Source organism: Camellia sinensis, chromosome 5 (genome assembly GCF_055761805.1).
Source record: "Camellia sinensis isolate YWXY chromosome 5, ASM5576180v1, whole genome shotgun sequence".
Classification (NCBI taxonomy): Eukaryota; Viridiplantae; Streptophyta; class Magnoliopsida; order Ericales; family Theaceae; genus Camellia; species Camellia sinensis.
The window spans coordinates 41,020,205-41,035,472 of record NC_138965.1 but is presented as its reverse complement, the minus strand read 5'-3'; the positions used below and the strand labels follow the sequence as shown (position 1 = coordinate 41,035,472).

At 36.7% G+C, this 15,268-nt stretch overlaps 1 long non-coding RNA gene across 5 annotated transcripts; it reads right to left on the bottom strand.

Annotated features, from left to right (window-relative positions):
- Positions 1–794: 794 nt before the first annotated feature.
- LOC114256175 (uncharacterized) lies at positions 795–5,032 on the bottom strand. 5 transcript variants are annotated; one of them, XR_014329415.1, is made up of 8 exons: positions 4,778–5,031; positions 4,594–4,690; positions 4,371–4,493; positions 3,416–3,634; positions 2,864–3,335; positions 2,496–2,651; positions 1,874–1,953; positions 795–1,761 (listed from the first exon to the last, which is right to left on the bottom strand). It is a non-coding gene; the product is annotated as an uncharacterized LOC114256175 (long non-coding RNA). The 5 variants fall into 5 exon arrangements; XR_014329413.1 differs by having other exon boundaries at positions 3,416–3,591; positions 4,778–5,029; XR_014329416.1 differs by having other exon boundaries at positions 3,178–3,335; positions 3,416–3,591; positions 4,371–4,690; positions 4,778–5,032.
- Positions 5,033–15,268: the final 10,236 nt, after the last annotated feature.

The window sequence follows — 15,268 nt, the reverse complement described above, 5'->3', positions numbered from 1 at the left end:
GCATTGCTTTTTACCTGAAATAACAAGTATTTCCCAGAAAATAAAAAAATAATTGATAGGCATTCTATTAATGCACTCCAAACTTAAATAGGTTCTTTTCCCACCTATTCTCAGCAACCATATAGTGCAATAATGAAATTGATTTCTTCTCTAGATTTAGATTTCACAGTAACCTGTTACCAAACACAGTTCAAGACCTAGCAACAAGAGCCCCTTTGAATCCCCCATTCAGCTACCTCGGTATTCTCTAGTTAAGTAATCAAATTAAAGAAAATCAAATAGTTGAACCAATAGAGATTTAATCTTTCTTTTTCTTGCAGTAAGAAGTTTCAAACATTATAATACTTCATAATAATGCAAAACCCTTTTTCTATATTTAATTTCATGCACCCTATTTACCAAAAAAAAAAAAAAATTAGGCCCCAAAATCCTCTTCTCATCTTCTCTTATTTTTTCTAGATCCAACTATTATATAGGTACTTAGATAGCATACTTTGAATGTACTCAAATCTGAATAAATTATGTTCATACCCAAACACACGACTTAAATTTGGTTGGTCATATATGACCAGTTTAACATATAATAGCATTTCCTATGTAATAATACCATGAATTACCATCTATTCCAACTTTATGATTAGATGAGAATGGCATTTCAACCACAACTTGGCTCAAAAGTAAGGCTAGTCATTAGTATCTTAGCGCGGTGGATTTCAATCACACAAACAACCTCTTCAAAACTGAGGATAAGACTGCGTACATTTTAACAAGAGTCTCTCGTGCACTAAGTTGTCTTTTTATTTATTTATTATGGCGATGACCTTTGACTCAAGTGTTTTATAAAATGTTCATGTTATTCAAACCAAGTACTTGGAACACACGAAAGCACCAAAGTTTTTCTTCATCTACAAGCAAAGTTTTTGAGAAATTGGAGCAAATCTCAAAAGGTAAAACTGTTATAGTGTATAATTTAATCCAAAAGCATGTACACCTATGGCTGTGGACAGAGCAGATTGTGAAATAGGTCTATTTAACTAAAATTGAAAATAGTAAGAAAGAACTTTGTTGAGTTGATTTAACTTGAAAGAGCTCTCTATCTTGTTGAACTCTACTGGGCATATCCCCAAGGTAATAGATTGGTTTTCAAGCATCAAAACTAGAATATTCGACAACTATTTAAGAACACCCACAATACCAAATTAAGATTCAAGAATGGATAATTGTTACTTGAACAGATAAAAAGAAGCCAATTTGTATAACTTTCGACACATAAATTGAAAGAATACATAAATGATAGAAGTGACATAATTATCCGTACAAGCTATAATAAGATTACGAAAAGAACAAGGATTGGACACCAAGGCAAATTCTTTTTTTTTTTCCTTTTTTGGCCAAGGCACAGCTGCCTATATATGGGAAACCATTTGTATTTTTATACTTTATCCAATGAGGAACACAATAAGATCTGAAAGAAAAAGAAATGTATTACAAATATACGTATGATTGGGCGTGGCTGCTTTATCTATGAACTGTTTCCAATTTCCAGTTTTATGGGAAATTTTTTTTAGCTCTTTTTTGCATCCTTAAGGTTCCATACTGTCATTACAAGCTGTTGTCCCTCACCTTCTACCTTTGCTAACTTGAGAGAGACTTATCTCTGAATATCTCTCTTGCATTTCTTTTAGTTCACCTTATATTGATTTGTTCCTCTCCTTCAGTAATGCCATTTCACTTAATAATTCCTCAAGGTTCTCTTGATCTCTGCAAAAATAAAGAAAACAGATCAGAAAATAAAAAAATTGATTGGGATTAAGAGCAAAATTAGATCAATTCCGGCTCAAAGAAAATGAAGTTATATCCCAATGAGTCGTACCTTCTCAAATTGTCATCCTTAGTTTTCACTTCTTCAAGTATACAACCATTTGAAGGAATGTCCTCAGAAACTTCAGCTACCTGCATCCAAGATGAGCCATTGCCCTTAGTATTGCTCATAAAAAAACTGCATGGTAGTGAGAAGAAAATATTCTTAATGTTTGGTTGTATTTTTGTTTTCCTTTTTTCTTTGTATTTTCAGAAATAAAAACACTAAAAAGTTTGAAAACACCATCATTTTGTTTTTGTGCGAAAACAACTTTTTAGTGTTTCCTAAAAAGTGGGGTTGTTTAAAGAAATTACTTTAAAAAACATTTCACCAAAAATAAAAACAAAACAAAAATAAATAACTAATTAAAAAAAAATCAAAATCAAAGAGGTTTATTATTGTTCAACGCTGAAAAGAGTCCAACTTGACTACCTTTATATATTTTATTTTGATGAGGAAGTCAGTGTGCTTCACCAAACAACAAAATCAAGAGGAAATTAACATAGAAAAGAAAAAATGTTGTCTTTATGCTAATAATGAGATTAAGAGTTTTTAACTAATAATGCCACAAATGATTTGCATAAAACAGCTAATGAAAGGCATTGTAGAAACATATGCATGCAAAGATACTAACCTTTTGGAATTGATATTCATAAAAACTAGCACTATTTTGACTGAGTTCATCCAATCTTCTTTCTAACTCTTCAATTTTATCCTGAAGATCTTTCTCCTTCTCTAAAAATGAATTTGCCAAGGTGTCGAGTGCAGCTTCCTTCAGCTTTATCTGACCCTGGTTACGAAAAAAAATCTCTCATTGTCATTACAGTGCATTACGTAGCATTATGTTTTCTACAGATGTTGTCATGATTAATACATCAAGCAAATAATTTCACGAGGGCTAAACATATAAAATCATATTTTGAATGAATTTAAAAATGATGGAGCTAGTGACAAAAAGATCGTCCACCTTTGTTAATATACTACATTAAGTTGCAATTTTACCTCGAGCTGTTTTATTTTGTCCTTCAAATTTGTAGTCCATGCAAGAAACTGAGTACTTGGCAGCCTTCATGGATGGACTCTGGCTGCCATTGGTCTCAGCACAACATTCCAAACTGGTGACTTCTGTGTCTATCCCTGAGTCTGAGACAATGTTTCCATTTGATCGCATAGAAATATCATCTTCTAGGTAACTCGAATTCCTTGTTTCACAGCTGATCTCACTGGATTGGTCGTCGATTTGCTGCAAGTTTTCAGATTTTGGTCTACATTTCCCACCTGGGGAACTCGACTCTGGTTGTTGCTTATTGGGTTACCTTCTTGACTTGCTGGAATCAGGAGGGGTGGGCAGGCGAGATCGCTTCTCCAACTCAAGCTTTTTCTGTTGCAATCTTGGGCTCACAGATCCTGAGCTCTTGACTGAACTTACTGCAATCTCGGGCTCACAGATCCTAGACTCCAGTATCTAAGTGGCCTGAGAGAAAACGATGTAAGATTAACAAAATTAACTGACAAGTTTAACATACGAAAGAGACATCAGCTTTCAGTTCATACGTCATATTTACTAGCAAGAAATGAAGAGACGTGTTCCTCCATGCATCTCAATTGTTGCTGCTGTTGAGAAACTGACCCCAAGATGGTCGTGTGCAGGTCTTTTAAGCTCTGATCAAGCTGTGAACCAAAATTCAGAAGCAGCCCTTGGTTTTCTGCTTCTAATTTATTTTTCTGATCTGTAGAACTTTTAATTTTAGTGAGTGCCTGAAAGCAATGCAGCTAAAGCACAAGAAAGAAGCACATTAATGCATTTAAGCACATACAAGTTCAAAAATTTTGTGCTTAGAAGTTATGCTAGAAATTGAACTATAAAATTTGATTAGAACATCCTAGGATAGGGTCTTTGTTCATCAATGCCATGACCTTGTGATCTCCAAAACAACAAAACAATGTTACAATATTCTAATTTCATTTCAAGCTATTTCTTGTTAACCTTGGCTTTATTACCCCTCAAAGACTGGCATGTCAGAAAACAAAAAACAGAATATGAATTTTTCCTTGTTTTTCAATTGGCTCACTTTCCTATGAAATTTGATTTGCCTGTTTTCGTTAAATAAAATTGATGGAAAATTAGTATTTTAATCATCAAACTCAACAAAAAATGACATTTTAGATAATTTATGTACATCTACATTGAGTTTAATGACTAAAATAGGTGGGTGATTTAGACTGAACATAAATCAAAATATTATGATTTAAATTGATAAAATTAAAAATTCGATGTTTATTTTGATTTTGTCACCAGAGTCAAACCTTCAGTTTTTTTCTTTTTTTCAATTTTTTTTTTTTTTGAATTTCGCCAAAAAAAAAAAATGAATTCCATAAATTGGGCAGAATAAGAACCAGATAATAGTTTAGGAGTTACATAAATTCTACAAGAAATGCATGAATATTGTGATTAGTAGAAACAAAACAATAGAATTGAAGGACCAAATCACAAGTGATTCTAACTTACAATATGGGTAAAATGTTTCCAGCATGCTGGACAAGTTCATAGAGGTCGAGACCGTACAACCATGTTTATCTTCCTATTTAAAGAAGATTTGAAGTCTTCTCAATTCATCAAAGGCTCCCATATCTGACACATCACAACAGTAAACAAATAATCAATTGAATTTCGATACAGAAAACAAACAAAAAAAAATCAATCGTCGACGACGATCAAAGGCTATATATACAGAGTTCAAAGTATTTGTGTGGAGATAGTCTAGATGCTCCGAGCTCAGACAACATTTGCGCCGAATATTATAAGGCTTCTCTGAGATTGTTGGAGTCCTGATGAACACACGAATCGGAGAATTAGGGTTTTGAATATGAAAGAATTGATTGAAGAAATATTGATTGATAGGTCTGATGAATTACCAGTGCACGATGCATATAGAAAGCATTGTGTTGAATCCCTGCGATGCCTTCGGTGAGCCATTTTTCCTCGTCTTCGATTCCATTCGCAATCATTCTCTCTTTCCTATGAATTCTGAGAGAAGCGTGTGCAAGAGTGAAAATCGTGGAGATTGATGAGGGGAGATCTGATGATGGGATTTGCCTATCCTGTGAAAAAAATGGGGGGATTTTGAGAGGGAAATTTCACCGCCTCAGAGGCAGATCACAAAAAAAATAAACAACCCAAAATAATTTTAGATTTGTTTTTTTGAAAAAATTAAAATTAATTTGAGAGCAATATAAATAAAAAATATCTTTTCAAAATTTTAAAAATTATTTATGACCTAAAAGATAAAATTATACAAAAATAAGAAGTATTTTTTTTATTTTTTCACCTAATTTTTTTTAGAAAAAAAAATAAATTTTGAAACTAGTTTATGAAAATAAAACCACTCATATTGAAATTGATAATCTAACCACATTCTTTGGAAGAGTTTAAATTATCTAAAATTAGTCATCTCAACTTAAGAGTGTGTTTGGACTTGATGGGTTCATTTTGTGATCTAGTTCAATGATCATTTTAATTTTACAATTCAATAATTAGAATATTTAAAACTCTTTCAAAAGTTATAATAAAAACACAAATCACTAAATCACCTCGTTTCACTAACTAAACTTTTACTGACAAATAGTGTTATCGTCACTAAATGTTTCACTCTTTGCCCACGCAGACTTATCGTCACCAACAGTAAGCAAACTAATAGCAACGCTCATTGTGTTGCTAAAAAAAAGCCTCGTAGCTAAAATTTTTGAAATTTTGGCAGTAACCAATAATTTTGGCGCTTAAGGAATATTATGTTTTTTTAGCGACGGTAGTAAATTGCGTCGGTAAAGGTCTACTTTTACCAACGAAATTCATTACTGTGTCGCCAAAAATATACTTTTGGCTATGAAAAATTGACGTTATCGCCAAAAGTAGTCGCCAAAATTGCAATTTCTTGTAATGAATGTTTTTTTGGCAATTGTTCTTTGTCCTTTATTTTCTTCTTGTTATTTAAACCATTAGGTTACAGTCTTGACAGGTTTTAGCCAATGATCTGTTTGGAGATTTTCAAAAGTTAAGTTTTTAGTTTTTCGATGTTTTTACAATCTTCCTTGGTTCTTCTTTTGGAAAAGTGACCCAATAATATGATTTGAAACAATTTTCATTAGTAAATTATCGACAACATCAAAATTGAAAATGTTATTTTGTCAAATATAATACAAACTCTACTTTATGGACAATCTCCGTCGAATTAAAGCTGCATAAAGAATTAAGGGTAGTAGAATGGCTATGGGGCGGGATGAATCATAGTTCTAAAAACCAGCCGATATGCTACGTATCGGCTGTTTTGTATTGGAAAAATGGAGTACCGCGACGGATACAGGCTAGTATAGCGCTGAGATCGAAAATCACAAGAGAATCAGTCGAGTCCTAATACGTAGCGGTCTATAACTGTTACACAAGCCACGACGGCCCGATATTCACTGGTTTGAACCAATACAAGAAAGAAAAGTTGAAAATTTAGTGAAATGATTTTTAAAATTTCACCGCCGCGACACTTGATTCCCCAATACGTACCGACCGATACTGATACTCCGCAATCAATGTTGTTACATTACCCAATACCGCGATTTAGAACCATGAGATGAATGCTATCTGTCAAGGCATCATAGATATTTTATAGGAGATGTAACTTTATCTAACCATATATGAAAAAGGAAGGATTGAGTAAAAAATAAAATAAAATAAAATAAAATTAGAAAAAATAAAAGGTGAGGAAATGCTACCATAATTTACCTGTTGATTTATGATTTATCCTGGAAGCTTCAACACTTTTTTTTTTTTTTTTTTTTGGGGGATTGAGAAAAGCATCAATCACAAAGAATTGAGCTAAAGACACCCAACAAGAGCCATAGGAGGCTGGGACACCCAATGAACAGGCAAATAATCATGCAGACAAGCTGAAGCTACCCAATGTACAGCTCTATTTCGAACTCTGGGGGACCATTTGAATGTCAAACTCCCATTATGGGCCAGTGACCGAATATTTTGTGTCACAGCACAAATTTCCCACGGAGAGACCCCCTCTGAAACTCAAAGTTGAATGACAGTTTTGCTATCACTCTCAATCTCCACAACGGCACATTGAAGAGCACGGGCCATGGCGCATGCAGGACAAACTGCAATTGCTTCTCCTTGCAATACTGTTGTCAACCGAATTTTTGCAGCGATGCCATCCAGCAGATTGCCATTCTCATCACGAAGAAGCACTGTAACAGCCTCCCTCCCTCTGCTCAGATCAGTTGCCGCATCACAGTTAATTTTCCAAATCCCTCTCGGAGGAGGAACCCACTGAGGCCCTGGACACTGTGCCCCGACTGTTGTTTCCACAAAGGCTGAGTCCACCTCACAAGCTGCCAAAAAAACCACTTCCTCCCGCTTAGCCTTTGCAATCACCTCAATAGGATCCACAGGGTAATGATTAAAAAGGTACTCATTTCTTGCCATCCAAATACTCTAGGCCACCCAAATCATGGAGCAAAGTACTGATCGACCCTCACTAGCAGTGCCCATGGACGCAAAAAGCTTGCCAAACCAAGACCGAATCGTTCCCATATCAAGCTCCTCACATCTGAAGCCCAACCTACTACCAAACCAAACTCTCTTAGCCCACTCACATCCGAAGAAAAGGTGTTCTACAGACTCCACCACTGTTAGATAGATAGGGAAATCGGCATAATTGGCACACCACCTATGCCATAAAGTTTGCTTTGTTGCCAATGCGTTATGATACATCCTCCATACAAAGTGTTTAAGTTTTGGATGCAGATTCAAATTCTAGGCAAACTTCCACTCTTTCGCAAACCAGTCTGTTGAAGATCCAGGTAAATTTGTCCGTGCATGCGCTTCCTTCACCGCTTCTTGGTACCCCGATTTCACTGAGTAGCAACCCTTGGAATCATGGTGCCACACCAAAGTGTCATGTCCTTCCAACAACGCAATCGATATGGAAATGATGGCATCACAGTCCGCATGAGAAACAAGAGTTCGAAGTTTTACCTCATCCCACGACTGCCGGGCTGGCTCAATCACCTCACTGACCTTCCGCACCACTAACCTAGTATTCTTGGCCATCTGGACTTTAAACCTCGGATTGGACGGGATCCAACGATCCTCCCAAAAATTAATCGATCTCCCATTTAAAACTTGCCACCAAAGCCCTCCATGAAGAACTGCTCTACCTTGCAGCAGACTTGTCCATGCCCATGAGGGTCGTGATCCCTTAGCTGCATGACAAAAATCCGAGTTGGGGTAGTAGATTGTTTTTATAATTTGAGCAAATAATGAGTCCGGATATTTTATTAATCTCCATCCTTGGCGGGCAAGGAGTGCTCTGTTAAAAGCCCGAAAGTCCCGAAATCCCAAACCACCGTTGCTCTTGATCAAACATAACTGACTCCAGCTGGTCCAATGAATGCCGCCGCCCTCTGGATCACCCTTCCATCAGAAATTCCGAATGTAGGAGCTTAACTTATCACACAGCTTGTTGGGAAAAATGAAACATGCCATTGCATAGGTAGGCAGCGCCTGGGTCACAGCTTTAATAAGGACTTCACGACCCGCGTAGAAGAGTAATTTAGCCTTCCAACCATGTAACTTAGATAAAACTTTTTTGCATAAAAAATTGAAAGCTTCAGCCTTGGAGTGGCCCCAACAAGAAGGCAGCCCCAAATATCTTGCATTGGCCTTCATTTTTGGAATTCGTAAGAGCCCCCATATCTCCAGTTGCCGAGAGGGGGAAATATTGCCAGAGAATTGTACCCCGGACTAGTCAAAATTCACTGATTGCCCTGACGCATCCCCGTACAATTGCAACAATCTACCATGCTCTTAACATTCTGCAGCTGTGGCCTTAAAAAATAGCACAGCGTCATCTACAAAAAATAGATATGAGAGAGTGGGACACCCCTTTCGTATCCGCAAGCCATAAATTCTCCCTTCTCGCACGCTTCGAACAATCAATCTTGAGAATACATCCATTACTAGAATAAACAAATAGGGAGATAATGGATCCCCTTACCGTAACCCCCTAGACGGGCGAAAACGTGTCCGTTCGGCCCCATTGACTACGACTGCAAAAGATACTGTAGTAACACATTCCATTACCCATTGGACCCATGTAGAATGAAACCCCATTTTGATCAACAAAGCTCGCAAAAAGGCCCAATGAATCCGATCATATGCTTTGTTGAAATCAACCTTGAGTGCCAAGTCCTCCGCCTTACCTTTCCGAAGTTTCAATGCATGAAACGTCTCATGGGCTACAATTATATTATCTTGTATCAGCCGTCCCAACACAAAGGCCGATTGATTAGGCATAATCACCTCCCTCAAAATTCCTTTTAATCTGTTAGCAAGAATCTTAGTGATGACTTTCAAGTTAAAATTGCAGAGGCTGATTGGACGAAATTGCGATAACGTTTCCGGAGCCTAAACTTTAGGAATAAGGACCAAATTAGTATGACTGAGTTCGTTCAGCAAATGGCCACCCCAGAAGAAACTTCTCACTGCTCGACACACAGATGGCCCTATAAAATTCCAGTGCTGATGATAAAAATAACCAGGAAATCTGTCCAACCCAGGAGCTTTCAAGGAACCTAGCTGAAAAACCACTGACTTGATTTCATCATCCATTGCCTCCCGAATCAGCAAAGAGTTCATCCTATCTGTAATGACCTTACCCACCACCTCTAATGCATCATCCAGTCTCCCCCCGCCATCACCAGAAAATAGGTTCAAAAAATATGTATACAAATGGGCATTAATTTCTGAATCAGTAGTGAGTAATCTACCAGTTTCATCCTTCAATTGCACAATCTGATTCCGTTGACACCACTGATTGATGGTCGCATGAAAAAAGGCTGAATTTCGATCACCAAAATTAAGCCATTGAATACGGGATCGCTGATGCAAGAACATCTCCTCTCTTTTCATGACGATTTCCAACTCTTGAAATAAACCCTTTTGTAGTTCCTCATTGTCTAGTGAGTAATCATGGCTTTGAACCTGTGCAATTTTCTCTCGAAGGTTTTCTATTTGCCTTCTGCCATTTCCAAACTCCTGTCCACTCTAAGCCCATAGCCTTCGTTGACATCTTTTTAATCTCTGTACAAGTAGAAACATATGAGAGCCTGATTGGTCATGATCCCATGTAGATTTCATAGTGTTTGTACAATTCGGACTAGTAGTCCAAAGGGATTCAAACCGAAATGTTCTAGGTACCCGTACCAATGGGACATCACAATTAATCACCAAGGGGCAGTGGTCTGAGCCAAAGCAAATATCATGAAATACTTGGGCATTTAGGAATAAATCCCTCCATGCAACAGTCGCCAACGCCCGATCCAATCATTCTCGAACATGATCTTCACCACCCTGATTATTGGACCAGGTAAAAGCATTTCCCTTGAACCCCAAATCCATCAAATCACACTCCGATATCATTTCTTGAAATTCAGTCAGTTGAGAACTATTGCACTCTCTTCCCCCTTGTTTTTCCGAAATGGAGCCTACTTGATTGAGGTCTCCAACACATAACCAAGGGTACTGCATCTCCTTAGCCATAGTGATCAAAAATTTCCAGAACACTCTCCTTTCCTACCTACAAGGAGGAGCATATATAAATAAAACCGCCCAGTGACTCCCATCTGGATTCAAAATAATACAACGGAAAATGATTTTAGATTTAAATCGAACATCCAAACTCACACCATCCACCCACCAAAGGGCTAGGCCCCCTGAGATGCTGATAGGGTCGACATAGCATTTATTCGAAAAATTAAGGCTTCGTCTAATTCGCTCCAGTAACGTTCTCTTGTTCTTTGTTTCCATTAAGAAGAACACAGCAGGCCGATGGGTTGTACACAACCCTTGGAGGATCCGGACTGTCAAGGGACGACCCAACCCCTGACAGTTCCAGCTGATGATTAACACGAGTCTTGTGGCTGCTCCGGGTCAGCCACCACCACCCTGTTATTTTTATCAGGCACATCTGACTCGCTCAATTGATTAGAGGAAGGGAATGTACTTGCCACTTGTGAACGCAAGTCATCTTCTGCCAAGTGCACAACATTCACATTGACTTCGCTTCCCAGGCAAGACAACTCATCTATGGTCTCTCTCCGAACAAGAACCTCACAGAGCGTTGCCTTCTTTGGTCAACCCACCTTCCGGCCCACTGCCTTCGTCTTAGGCTTGCTACACATAAGGCTCAAATCCTTCACCGCCACTGCTGGATTGAGGTCGTCAGCTGCCCCTTGGCCAGGTAAGTTTGTCTTCAATCACTTCTGTGAGTGCTGCTCATAACAACTCTTCTCTGAAAGTGGTCTCTTCAATGATAAACTTTTAAACACCAGGGACATACTTATATCCATGAGGGAGTTAGTAGGCCTGTGTCGTTCAGGGCTTGGGCTCAGTTCCTCCACACGAATCTCTAAATGGGGCCTATCAACTGCGGGTTAAAGAACACTATTGGACTCCTCAGCGGGCTCCGTAACAAAATAGGAGGATTTGGGCCCACTAGTGGCCTTTTTTAGAAATGGCTCATTGCTATTATGGCCCAAGCCCAACACTGATGTATCACTTTGCGGCCTAATAGGCGATATTTGGGGTCTAGTTACTGCTCCATCAACGTGGGTGGAGAGACTCAATGATGAAGAAGAGTCTAGAGTCACTACTGGGGTACGTGGCAGTCTATCCATAGAAGGTAAGGTCTCCGTAGCATCCATTCCCACCTTCTGACGAGGGTCAGGTAGTACTATCACATTCTCTGCCATCTTGCATGGAGCAGGCGGTTCAAGCTCATGCGCTACACCCTCTGTCTCCCCTCTGGGACGCTCCACCGACTGGTCTCCCACCGGTTGGCTTGTCGTCGGTGATCGGCTCTGTTGTCCCATAAGATAAGCCAAACTTCTCGCTGGGCCAGTCCTTAGCTCTGGTCCATATCCCGAATTTAACCCCTCCTCCTTAGAGACAAATTTACAGGAAGCATTATCATGACCGATGTGAATGAGACATAACAAAAATTTTCTAGTCATAATTAAAATAATAATGATAATAGATCATAATCAAAATTAAAACGAGTCATAATTAATATTAAAATAGGTCGTAACTTAACACTACTTAACGTATAACCAAAAACGTGTTCGATGATAACTAAAATAATAATCACAATAGGTTATAGCTAAATTATAACAATTGTTGTATAAAGTCATAACAAACACCATAATTCATCATAAAAAAAATATATATCTATATATATAATTCGACATATGGTAGGATTCTTTTTTAAGAAATGTATGTATTACAAAAATATTCAACTTAAAGTCATTTCGAATTTATTTTATATATACATATATGTTATTTTGTAAAATCATAGTTTTTAAAAATATAATTTTAAATTTAAGGTCATATTATGAGAGGGAGAAGATATGGATTTAAGATTTATGAGAAAGTAAGAATTTTTAATTTTATTTTTTACCTAATTCACGATAAATTTTAGGCATTTTTAAAAAGATAAATTACTAATAGGTCCTAATAGTTGGACTTTATTCCTATTAAGTCATACTAAAAGTTAATCATTGTAAAATCGTTGCTAAAAATAATTTTGTAATGATTTTTTACATGTATCGGTAAAAACTGACAATTACTGACTTTTTGTGTCACGATTTTTATAAATTCTCGTTAAAACTTATAATTAGTGACGTTTTTCTGCAACGAATTTTTTAAACCGTCACTGAAAGCTGAAAATTAGTGACTTTTTTTTTCTGACAATTCTTTTAAATTGTTGCTAAAACTTATGATTAGTGACTTTTTTGTGATAAAATTTTTAATTTATCGCTGAAAATTAACAATTAATGACATTTTTTAACAATATTTGATGAAAAATATCTTTAATTATCATATAACTTATTGGATAAAAAAACTCACCTATTAAGACCCATACTTAAATCTCCCAAGTCAAAAGTGAGATTGGACAAAGCAAGTTGGTATGGAATCATCATGACTTTAAAGAAAATGAAAGAAGTACAAGTGGGTTAAAGGGGTGGGCATACATGATCCTGGGTTCATACTCACTCCCCAAAAAAAATTAAAAAAAAAATTTGAGTAACAATAAATAATAATAATAATAATAATAATAATAATAATAATAAAAAATAAAAAAGGTAGTTCAGTCTATTGGTTCATTTTATAAATTTGTAAGGATATGAATCTACGCACTTATTGTTTAAGTCCATAAGGACAATCCCATGTAGATAAAGACCGTTACGCGCCTTTTTATTTGTATGGATCCACACTTCTCTCTAAATGACCTTTTTTCAAACACATTTCTCTCTCTCTCTCTCTCTCTCTCTCTCTCTTTCATTTTTCGCTCACCTACCTTGTATTCTCCAAATATACTTTCTCTCTAATCTTCTTCTTCATTTTTTGACATACAAATGTTGTGTAGTTCACTTCAGATCTCTCTCTCTCTCTTTCGTTCTTAGGAAGGTAAGTTCTATCATCGTTTTGTTAATTAGTCAATAGTCGATTAAATCAATAAGAAAATCAGAAGAGAAGAAGCAAGAGAAAGTGGAGGCTATGAACGATGGCATGAAATCATTGCCGCAGTGTGAGTTAAAGGTAGATCTCTTATCGTCGTCGTTGTCATCATCGAAAAACACTTCATTATTCTTCTTCTCTCTGAAATCCCTGAAGGTGAAGATGAAGCAATAGGCTCTCCTGATTCGGGTGTGCACCCCCGTCCTCGTCTATGTCCTAGCCTTTATGACTTGGCTATCTAGCGTCCTTCGCTAAAAGAGATTGATCCCTACTTCAATTATAGGACGACTTTGTTTCTAACCTAGAAGGGTTCTATGAGTTGTGGAACTAGTTTGACTATGAGAGGTGGTACCTTCTAGGTTGCATCATCGACAGCACTCTTTACGCTGGCCATATGGTCACTGCCGCTCTTATTTACTAGTCTCTTTGTTTCCTTTGCTTCGCCATCTACATCTATGAAGTCTGTGTCTTGATTGCCCATTTATACATTTCCAGCACCACTCTCTCATTCCAACTTCAACCTGAAAGAGGAAGAGATCTAAAGTTGTATGTAATGTGTGTGTGAGAAAGAGAGAGAGCGAGCAAAAATCCAAAGCTCTTAAAACCCTAAGTTTGTTGAGATTGAAGAAGAATGAGAAGAGAGATGAACACAAGAAACAATAATATAAAGAGAGAAAGAATAAGAGAGAGCGAAAGATTTGAACAGATAGTAGATTTGTGGGGAGAGTTGGATTTTGAATAGATAAAAAAGCATTTTGACAGATAGGACCTCTCTCTATATATACATATATATGGGTGCCATGCCTTTTTTAAGTCTAAGGCCCGTTCCAACACAAGTGTTGTGCAAACTTGTTTTAATAAGCAAGGAGTTGCCACTTAATTTTTAAAGGGGAATTAAGAAACATTTAACAATGAAAACTAAGTTAAGGACCAATCCGTCATAATTAGAAAATTCTAGGTTTGGAAGCTTAGGTACAAAAGGAAAAGGTCATTAAATGATAGCACCATCATTTTGCCCAATTTGAAGATTGGCCTCTGCTAACTTCCTATTTTATGATTTTAGTGGTTAATTATTCATATAAATTCATTTTAAGTCTAAAAACTGTTAACTAATCCTCAAATTACGTGATTTGAACAATGAACATCATCTAACTTAGATTCTATGAATAAAATCATATCCTTTTCAAAAATAAATATTTTACTTCCAAAAATATATTTTTTAGGGATATGATCATACTCATGAACTAAGTCAAGCAATAATCATGAAAACACACAAAACACACAATTCTGCATAGAAAAGCATAGAAACTTGCATTATTTAAAAGACAATGCAAATAGCGAGCACATGTTATGGAGGGATAGAAGGCTTACCCAAATGCCCATTTTCAGCGTCTCACATGCATTCATAAATAAACATGAATCCTAACATGCTTCTAACCGTACAAAACATGAACCTATGCCCGATTTGAGGCTACTAGAATGATGCTTATGCACAAAAATAAGAAACAAGTAACAAGAAAGAAGAACAATGTAACGCCCCAAAATAATAGCAACTCACTTCATGATATTCAATAGACAAGCAAAAATTTACATAATATTGATTTTTTATTGATTCTCTCTTACCGTACAAAAGATGACATATGTATGTATACATTCATAAATCCTAAATTCTGAATATATAGCATATGACACGTATGAATGAACTAAAACAAAAGAAAATACAAATAAGTTAATTCCTTACTGGCTACATCTTTCCAAGTCTATGCTTGGGAACAACAAAATGAGTAAAACTCCATACATAAAGTCCTAGGCTTGTACAATAAGTGTTT